The 10,267-nt window shown below is 38.1% G+C and overlaps 1 long non-coding RNA gene across 2 annotated transcripts; it reads right to left on the bottom strand.

Moving 5' to 3' along the window:
* Window positions 1–2,798: 2,798 nt before the first annotated feature.
* LOC120875288 lies at window positions 2,799–10,061 on the bottom strand. Of its 2 annotated transcripts, none has more exons than XR_005723934.1 (2): window positions 10,028–10,061; window positions 2,799–2,882 (listed from the first exon to the last, which is right to left on the bottom strand). It is a non-coding gene; the product is annotated as an uncharacterized LOC120875288 (long non-coding RNA). The 2 variants fall into 2 exon arrangements; XR_005723935.1 differs by lacking the exon at window positions 10,028–10,061 and adding an exon at window positions 9,076–9,102.
* Between the last annotated feature and the right edge of the window lie 206 nt (window positions 10,062–10,267).

Genomic DNA, 10,267 nt, shown 5'->3' with positions numbered 1-10,267 from the left:
GGAAAGGATTGTCTAAATCAACAAAGAATATTGGGCACATTGATTACTTGGAAGAAAAATGAAATTGAAAGCTTTATTGGGTTAAGAGTTTTGGTGTACCATAAATGTTTTATTTTCAAAAAACATAAAAAAATGATATTGATGGGTTTTCTGGAGTTTTATGTATATTTCAACACAATCTTCAAATGTACAAAAACTATGTAAAGCAGCATTTTTTTCACTCTTCTTAGAACTGGAGTCAATGCCTATGCAGCTAAATAAAACGTATATAGATATTTGATCTTTAGTTCCTCTGCCTTTATGAATCCAACTTGAACATCTTGAAGTTATCAGTTCACATACTGTTGAAGCCTCACTTGAGCAACTTTGCTAGCATGTGGAATTGCAATCACGTGTAGTTTGAACAGGAATCAGAGATCAAATTGCCAACATCAGTTGGATCATAGAAAAAGCAAGAGGATTCCAGAAAAACATCTGCTTCTGCTTTATTGACTATGCCAAAGCCTTTGTCTGTGTAGAACACAGAAAATTGTGGAAAAGTCTTAAAGATTTGGGAATATCAGACCACCTTACCTGCCTCCTGAGAAATCTATATGCCGGTTAAGAAGCAACAGTTAGAACCAGACATAGAACAACAGACTGGTTCCAAATTAGGAAAGGAGTACGTCAAGGCTGTATATTGTCACCCTGCTTATTTAACTTATATGCAGAGTACATCATGTGAAATGCTGGGTTTGATGAAGCACAAGCTGGAATCCAGACTTCAGGGAGAAATATCAATAACCTCAGATGTGCAGATGACACCACTTTTACGGCAGAAAGTGAAGAAAAAGTGAAGAGCCTCTTGATGAAAGTGAAAGAGGAGAGTGAAAATATTGGCTTAAAACTCAACATTCAGAAAACAAACATCATGCCATTCGGTCCCATCACTTCATGGCAAATAGATAGGGAAACAATGGAAACAGTAACAGACTTTATTTTCCTGGGCTCTAAAATCACTGAAGATGGTTACTGCAGTCATGAAATTAAAAGACACCTGCTCCTTGGAAGAAAAGCTATGACACCCCTAGGCAGCATATTAAAAAGCAGAGATATTACTGTGCTGACAAAGGTTCATTTAGTCAAAGCTATGGTTTTCCCAGTAGTCATGTATAGATGTAAGTATTGGACTATAAAGAAAGCTGAGCACTGAAGAACTGATGCTTTTGAAGTGTGGTGTTGGAGAAGATTCTTGAGAGTCCCTTGGACTGCAAGGAGATCCAACCAGTCCATCCTAAAGGAGATCAGTCCTGAATATTCATTGGAAGGACTGATGCTGAAGCTGAAGCTCCAATCCTTTGGCCACCTGATGTGAAGGACTGACTTATTGGAAAAGACCCTGATGCTGGGAAAGATTGAAGGTGGGAGGAGAAGGGGAGAACAGAGGATGAGATGGTTGGATGGCATCACCAACTTGGTGGACATGAGTCTGAGAAAGCTTCAGGAGTTGGTGATGGACAGGAAACTCCTGTCCTGGTATGCTGCTGTCCATGGGGTCGCAAAGAGTTGGGCACAACTGAGAGACTGAATTGAACTGAATATAGATATAGATAAGATATTCACATTTTACAGGAAATGTATAAATAAAAGTTTCTTATATAAATTAAATTTGAGTATTGGAGTGGATATATTTTGAATATTCATTTATTATTTTTATTTTTAGTTTTTAATTGTTAAAAAATTGTTTTACAATGTTGTGTTGGTTTCTGTTACACAACAATGTGAATCAGTTAAAATCACATATAATTATGGCTCTTGAGGTCTCTTGAGCCTCCCTGCACTCCCCCCATCTCACACCTCTAAGTCATCACAGTGTTAGACTGGGTAGCCTGTTAAATAGCAGCTTCCCACTGACTATTCTATGCATGATAGTCCACATATGTCAATGCTACTTGGTAAATTTGTTCCACCCTCAAATTTCCTCACTATGTCTATGAGTCCATTTTGTACTAGCTTCATTAGTCCCATTTTTCTAGATTCCTTATATATGTGTTAATATATAATGCTTTTTTTTTTCCTTTCTGACTTGCTTTGCTCTGTAAAAGAGGCTCTATGTTCATCCACCTCACTACAACTGACATATTCATTTCTTTTTCTGGTTGGCTAATATTCCATTGTATAAATATATCAAAAAAAATTTTAAATCCATTCATCTGTCGGACATGTAGGTTGCTTTCATAGCTATTGTAAGTATTGCTGCCATGAACATTGGGGTACATGTATTTCTTAGAATTGTGGTTTTTCTAAGATATATGCCCAGTAGTGGGATTGCTAGGTCATATGGTAGATTCTTTTCTATTTTTTTTTTAAGGAATATCCACACTGTTTTCCATAATGACTGTATCAGTTTACATTCCCACCAACAGTACAGGAGGGTTTGCTTTTCTTCACATCCTCTCCACCATGTATGGCTTGTAGATTTTTTTACTGATAGATATTCTGACTTATGTGAGGTGATATCTTATTGTAGTTTTGATTTGCATTTCTCTAAAGATAAACACACATATTAGATGAAGCACACACAACCTGTAATCAAGATTGCCAGGAGAAATATCAATCACCTCAGATATGCAGATGACACCACCCTTATGGCAGAAAGTGAAGAAGAACTAAAAAGCCTCTTGATGAAAATGAAAGAGGAGAGTGAAAATGTTAGCTTAAAACTCAACATTCAGAAAACTAAGATCATGGCATCCGGTCCCATCACTTCATGCCAAATAGATGGGGAAACAGTAGAAACAGTGACAGACTTTATTTTGTGGGGCTCCAAAATCACTGTAGATGGTGACTGCAACCATGAAATTAAAAGACTCTTACTCCTTGGGGTAAAAGCTGTGATCAACCTCTAGGTTGATCTTATTAAAAAGCAAATACATTATTTTGCCAACAAAGGTCCATCTAGTCAAGGCTATGGTTTTTCCAGTAGTTATGTATGGATGTGAGAGTTGGACTATAAAGAAAGCTGAGCACTGAAGAATTGATGCTTTTGAACTGTGGTGTTGGAGAAGACTCTTGAGAGTCCCTTGGACTGCAAGGAGATCCAACCAGTCCATCCTCAGGAGATCAGTCCTGGGTGTTCACTGGAAAGAATGATGTTGAAGCTGAAACTCCAATACTGTGGCCATCTGATGCAAAGAGCTGACTCATTAGAAAAGACCCTGATGCTAGGAAATACTAATCGTGGGAGGAAAAGGGGATGACAGAGAATGAGATGGTTGGATGGCATCACCGACTTGATGGAGATGAGTTTATGTAGACTCTAGGAGTTGGTGATGGACAGGGAGGCCTGGCGTGCTGCAGTCCATGGGGTTGCAAAGAGTTGGACACGACTGAGAGACTGAACTGAACTGAATAATAAACAACGTTGTGCATCTTTTCATGTGTTTATTGGCCATCTATGTCTTCTTTGGAGAAATGTCTCTTTAGGTCTTCAGCTCAATTTTTTGATTGGATTGTTTGTTTTTCTGATATTGAGCTGTATGTGCTGCTTATATATTTGGGGGATATAACCTTTGTCAGTTGCTTTGTTTGCAAATATTTTCTCCCATTCTCATGTTGTTCAGTTGCTCAGTGTGTCCAACTCTTTGTGACACCATGGACTGCAGCATGCCAGGCTTCCCTGTCCTTCACCACCTCCTGGAGCTTGCTCAAACTCATGTCCATCAAGTCGATGATGTCATCCAAACATCTCATCCTCTGTCATCCCCTTTTCCTCTTGACTTCAATCTTTCACAGCATCAGGATCTTTTCTAGTGAGTCAGCTCTTCACATCAGGTGGCCAAAGGATTGGAGCTTCAGCTTCAGCATCAATCCTTCCAATGAATATTCAGGACTGATTTCCCTGGGATTGATTGGTTTGATCTACTTGCTGTCTAAGGGACTCTCAAGAGTCTTCTCCAACGCCACAGTTCAAAAGCATCAATTTTTTGGCACTCAGTTTTCTTTATGGTCCAACTCTCACATCATACACAACCACTGGAAAAACCATAGCTTTGACTATATGGATCTCTGAGTCAAAGTAATGTCTCTGATTTTTAATATGCTGTCTAGGTTGGTCATAGCTTCCCTTCCAATAAATAAAAATCTTTTAATTTCATGGCTGCAGTCACCATTTGCAGCTATTTGGAGCCCAGGAAAATAAAATCAGTTACTGTTGCCATTATTTCTCCATCTATTTGCCATGAAGTGGTGGGACTGGATGCCATGATCTTAGTTTTTTGAATGCTGAATTTTAAGCCAGCTTTTTCACTATCTTCTTTCACTTTCATCAAGAGTCTCTCCCCTTCCTCTTTGCTCTCTGCCATAAAGGTGGTGTTGTCTGCGTATCTGAGGTTATTAATATTTCTCCTGACAATCTTGATTCCAGTTGTCCTTCATCCAGCCTGGCATTTCTCATGATGTACTCTGCATATAAGTTAAATAAGCAGGGTGACAGTATCCAGCCTTGAAATACTCCTTTCCCAATTTGGAACCAGTTCATTGTTCTGTGTCCAGTTCTTATTGTTGCTTCTTGACCTGCATACAGGTTTCCCAGGAGGCAAATGAGGTGGTCTGGTAATCCTATCTCCTTAAGAATTTTCTACAGCTTGTTGTGATCCATTCTGAGTGTTTTATTTTCATTTTGTTTATAGTTTTCTTTGCTGTACAAAAGCTTTTAAGTTTTATTAGGTCACATCTGTTTATTTTTGTTTTTATTTCCTTAATCTAGGAGGTGGGTAAAAGAGAATCTTGCTGTGATTTATGTCAAAGAGTATACTGCCTATGTTTTCCTCTAAGAATTTTACAGTATCCAAGGCTTACTTTCATGTCTTTAATCCATTTTGAATTTATTTTTGCGTATGGTGTTAGGAAGTGTTCTAATTTCATTCTTTCACATATAGCTGTCCAATTTTCCCAGCACTACTTATTGAAGAGGGTGTCTTTTTTCGATTGTATATTCTTGCCTTGTTTGTCTAAGATAAGGTGCTTGTCTAGGTATGGGTTTATCTCCAGGCTTTCTATATTGTTTCATTGGTATATATTTCTATTTTTGTTCCAGAACCATACTGTCCTGATGACTATAGCTTTGTAGTATAGCCTGAAATCAGGGAAGTTGATTCCTCCAGCTCCAGTTTTCCTTCTCAAGATTGCCTTGACTATTCGAGCTCTTTTTTATTTCTGTATAAATTGTGAATTTTTAGTTACAGTTCTGTGGGCAATGCCTTCAGCAGGCAAATTTTATCCAATGCTTAGAGAAAAGCTAACACCTTTCCTCAAACTATTTCAAAATTTCAGGGAGAAGAAAAACTCCCAAACTCATTCTACAAGGCCACCATCACTCTGATACCAAAACCAGTCAAAGATATTATTAGAAAAGAAAATTACAGGCCAGTATTACTGATGAACATAGATTCAAAAATCCACAACAAAGTTCTAGCAAACAACACTTAAAAGAACTATATATCATGATCAAGTGTGATTTATCCCAGGGATGCAATGATTCCTTAATATATGCAAATCATATAATAACAACTGAAAGATAAAAAGCACATGATCATCTCAATAGATGCAGAGAAAACTTTCAACAAAATTCAACAGCCATTTATGATAAAAACTCTCCAGAAAATTGGCATAAAAGGAATCCACATCACCATACTGAAGGCCATATATGACAAACCTACAGCAAATATTGTATTTTCAATGGTGAAAAACTAAAAGTATGTCCTCTAAGATAAAGAACAAGACAAAGCTGTATATTCTTACCACTACTATTCAGTATAGTTTTGGAATTCCTAGCCATAGCAATCAGAGAAGAAAAAGAAATTAAAGGAATTCATACTAGAAAAAAAGAAGCAAAATTGTAAATGACATGATACTATACATAGAAAACCCTAAAATGTCACCAAAGCACTACTAGAGCTAATAAATGACTTCAATAAAGTTTCCAGATACAAAGTTAATACACGGTAATCCCTTGCATTCCTATGCACTAACAACGAAAAACCAGAAATAGAAACTAAGGAATCAGTCCCATTCACTACTGCAGCAAAAAGAATAAAATACCTAGAAATAAACCTACCTGTCTATGAGGTCACACAGAGTCAGACACAACTGAAGTGATTTAGCAGCAGCAGCACAGAGGCAAAAGACCTGTATGCAGAAAACTATAAGACAGTGATGAAAGAAATAAAAAACAACATAAACAAATGGACTCATGATTTTGGATTCTGTGTATCAATATTGCAAAAATGACTATACTACCCATAGCAATATAAGGATTCAATGAAATCCCTATCAAATTATCAATGGCATTTTTCACAGAACTAGAACAAAAATATTCATTTATTATTAAATATGGAAGATGGAATTTTGTGTGCTGTATTTTGTAAATGCTTTTCAAACTACATACCTGTAGTAGGCTTCTTTTACTGTCACCAAATTGAAAAGTGCTATTGAAACTTTTAAATAGCTTTAACTTTTAAAGTATATGTTTTCAAATAAATAATAAGCAGTATATCTCTTTTCTTAAATAAAATATATCTTTACTGTTGTTCAGTCACTGAGTCATGTCCGATTCTTTGTGATCCCATGGATTGCTGTATACCAGGCTTCCTCGTCCTTCCCTATCTTCTGGAGTTTGCTCATACTCATGCCCATTAAGTTGATGATGCTATTTAACCAATCTCAGCCTCTGTCTACCCCTTCTCCTCCTGCCCTCAGTCTTAATGAGGGTCTTTTCCAATGAGTTGGCTCTTTGAATCAGGTGGCCAAAGTATTGGAGCTCCAGTTTCAGCATCAGTCCTTCCAATGAATATTTAAGGTTGATTTCCTTTATGATGGACTAGTTTGATTTCCTTGCTGTCCAAGGGACTCCCAAGAGTCTTCTTCAGCACTACAATTCAAAAGCACCAATTCACAGAATTTACAGTGTGATACTTTCAAATAAATAATAAACAGTATTGGAACAAATACTGCAACAAAGGCTGCAACATTGGAACAAAGCCTGCAGCATTGGAACAAGCTTAGCATTATTTCACTTTTTCTTTTTCCTTTTGTTTGTTCGTTCATTTAAACATATACTTTAGAACTGCATTTTGTCAAAAACCTTTCCCTTCTCTTTTTAGTCCCTGGCTAACTAAGATTTTATACTTTCAGATACTGCAAACCGATTTCTAGAGCATCCACATCCTAAGTGCTCAAGTGTCTACAAATCCCTCTGGTGCTTGGTTGAATGACAGAAGCACATGAAAATGAAAACTCAAAAACTGAACTTCACAGGAGTAGTTTTGTGCCTTTCAGCATCTTGTACAGCAAACGATGACTCAATTTCTTACCCCCAAAATATGTCTCCAGTAGCTGTTGGATTTGCCATGACCACAATGAGTTACCTGTATTTATTCCAAATAATTGTGTTTACTCTCAACTGTATGTGAATCGTATTGTTTTTTATGCCCAAGCTTGAAAAATTATTTCCCAGTAGACAAAGTGGCTGTCCATTGTAAAATAATGGTATTTATTTACAAGGAGCGATCTGACCAGAACCTTCTGCTGGACTCCTTTCCAGCACCTGGCAGCTGCGACCCTGGGAGGTGGTGCTGTGGCTGCCCAGTTGAGCAGAGGTGATGTTGTAGGTGGGATTCTGCTCTTGGTTTACTGGGTGGGGTGGAAGATGTTGCTGCTGGCTCCCCCTCTAAAACACAATGCAAAAAGGACATTGTGTATATGCAGCATTTGTTTGGTTGTTTTTCTTTTTTAATTTTTTTTTTTTTGTATCTGTTTTACTTTGCAGTTGTTAAGTCTGTATGCATGGGCAGAGTTGGGAGTAACAACATGAGTTGGGAGTAAAGTAATCAGGTAGTAAAGAGGATGAACAGTAAGAACAATGGACCTGGTCAACAGAGCTGTGTTGTCAGAGAGAGACAGTTGTTGGATACTGGGATGCATCATGCAGGAAATGGAGGCAATGGGCTTCAGTGCAGAAGGGAAGGTTGCCTTCAGCCACAGCTGGCATCTGTTCCTTAGGGAAGATGTATAGCCAGCCTTCTTAGTAAGAGTTGTCGCAATCAGAACTCTGATTGAAGATGGGCAGTCTGCCTACAACAGATGACAGGGATTGTAGGGACAGAAGGTGGACAGTGGAGTCAAGTCAGAAGTCTATTGTTAGAAGGGGAAAAGATCTGCCTTAGTGGGAATAGTCATGACAGGAGGACATACACAGAAGCAAAGAATTGATAGCACTGACCACTGGCCAATGTCTTGGACTATGAGATAAGAAGAAATTTAAAAGAGGAATCTGAAATTGTAGACATGGAGAACTGATGGGTGATGGTATTGGCTGACTTCAGGGATTGCAAGAAATACACATGTTGGAGCAGATAAAAGGGTAGATTTTACAGGACGTTCCAGTGGAAATGATAGGGAACCGGAATTCACTGATGATCTTAGAGCTCTTGGGGAAATGGATAGGAGTCAGAGGGCCACCCTGTGAAGTTAAGTAGTGATTCAGCTTGACCTGAGGCCGCTCAGCCTCCTAAGTGCTCAAAGAATGTAGAAAAGAAACATGCCCTCTGCACAACAGCATCCTGCTTGACTTGACTGCCCAGACTTACATTTTCTTTCTTTTTCTTCTTTTCAGCTTTTTGTTTATAAAAGATATACATGCTTATCCTAGCAAATTTGGAAAGAGAACAGTTTAGAAATAGGAAAATAGAAAATTTCTCTGAATCCCACACTTAAAATGTTAGTGTATTCTTTCTTTTTCTCTTTTGTTTTCCTTTTGGTATTTTCAAAACAGTTGGGGAATAGTGAATTGGTGAAATGGGTGAAGGTAGACGCTTGTGGTTGTAAAATAAGTTCTGGGGATGTAATGTAGAGTAAGGTGATGATGGTTAATAACACTATTGCATATTTATAAGTTGTGAAGACATTAGTTCTTAAAAAATTTCAATTGTAAGAAAAAAGTCTAACTATGTAGGGTGATGGATGTTAACTAGATTATTGTGATCATTTTGCAATATATACATATATTTATAACTTGGAAGAAAAGTTTTGACCAACCTAGATAGCATATTCAAAAGCAGAGACATAACTTTGCCGACTAAGGTCCGTCTAGTCAAAGCTATGGTTTTGCCTGTGGTCATGTATGGATGTGAGAGTTGGAATGTGAAGAAGGCTGAGCGCTGAAGAATTGATGCTTTTGAACTGTGGTGTTGGAGAAGACTCTTGAGAGTCCCTTGGACTGCAAGGAGATCCAACCAGTCCATTCTGAAGGAGATTGGCCCTGGGATTTCTTTGGAAGGAATGATGCTAAAGCTGAAACTCCAGTACTTTGGCCACCTCACACGAAGAGTTGACTTATTGGAAAAGACTCTGATGCTGGGAGGGATTCGGGGCAGGAGGAGAAAGGGATGACAGAGGATGAGATGCCTGGATGGCATCACTGACTCGATGGATGTGAATCTGAGTGAACTCCAGGAGTTGGTGATGGACAGGGAGGCCTGGTGTGCTGCAATTCATGGGGTCACAAAGAGTTGGACACGACTGAGCAACTGAACTGAACTGAACTGATATATCAAACTATTGTGTTGTAAACCTTAAACTGATATAATGTTATTTGTCAATTATATGTCAATCATATAGCACAGGGAGCTCAACCCAGTGCTCTGTAACAACCTAGAGGAGTGGGTGGTCTGTTTAAGAGGAAGGGCATATATGTATACTTATGTATACTTATGACTGATGCATGTTGTATGGCACAACATTGTAAAGCAATTATTCTCCAATTAAAAATGTTTTAAAAATAGGAAAAAGGGTATAAATAAAGAAATAAAATAAAACCTGGAAAACACATACACAGACACAGTTGAGATGTATATCATTGCTTATACAATTCTTTGTATTAATTTTTCCACTTAATATAAAGCACAAGTAACTTCAGTGTTTTAAAGGTCTTGATTGCAGCCATGAAATTAAAAGATGCTCACTCTTTGGAAGGAAAGTTATGATCAACCTAGACAGCATATTAAAAAGCAGAGACATTACTTTGCCAACAAAGGTCCGTCTAGTCAAGGCTATGGTTTTTCCAGTAGTCATGTATGGATGTGAGAGTTGGACTGTAAAGAAAGCTGAGTGCCAAAGAACTGATGGTTTTGAACTGTGGTGTTGGATAAGACTCTTGAGAGTCCCTTGGACTGCAGGAGATCCAACTAGTCCATCCTAAAGGAGGTCAGTCCTAGGTGTTCATTGGAAG

The sequence above is a fragment of the Oryx dammah genome, unplaced genomic scaffold (assembly GCF_014754425.2).
Source record: "Oryx dammah isolate SB20612 unplaced genomic scaffold, SCBI_Odam_1.1 HiC_scaffold_16, whole genome shotgun sequence".
Lineage (NCBI taxonomy): Eukaryota > Metazoa > Chordata > Mammalia > Artiodactyla > Bovidae > Oryx > Oryx dammah.
This window is presented reverse-complemented; position numbering and strand designations above follow the sequence as displayed.